Here is a 575-nt window from a genome sequence, read left to right on the forward strand (position 1 = left end):
CACTGCCTCCCAGTGAAGAAAAAAAACAGTCGCTTTGGAAAAAGGTAAAACTGTTTTTTTCAACTAAAGAAGGACGAATGTCTGTGTCACCTACCAGCAGTGTCAGCAGGGAATCAGGTACAGGGACACCAAGCACCACCCCAGAGATTCCTGCAGATTTAAGGCCTGCATCACCTGCCAGCAGTGTCAGCGGGGAATCAGGTACAGGGACACCAAGCACCCCCCCAGCGATTCCTGCAGATTTAAGGCCTGCATCCCCTGCCAGCAGTGTCAGCTGGGAATCAGGTACAGGGACACCAAGCACCACCCCAGAGATTCCTGCAGATTTAAGGCCTGCATCACCTGCCAGCAGTGTCAGCGGGGAATCAGGTACAAGGACACCAAGCACCACCCCAGAGATTCCTGCAGAACCACAGCATGTCCCATCTGAGGTGCAGACAGCGGAGACTCTAGAAACGCAGCTTGCAGATTTAAGGCCTGCATCACCTGCCAGCAGTGTCAGCGGGGAATCAGGTACAGGGACACCAAGCACCACCCCAGAGATTCCTGCAGAACCACAGCATGTCCCATCTGAG

The sequence above is a fragment of the Monopterus albus genome, unplaced genomic scaffold (genome assembly GCF_001952655.1).
Source record: "Monopterus albus unplaced genomic scaffold, M_albus_1.0 scaffold28.1, whole genome shotgun sequence".
Taxonomy (NCBI): Eukaryota; Metazoa; Chordata; class Actinopteri; order Synbranchiformes; family Synbranchidae; genus Monopterus; species Monopterus albus.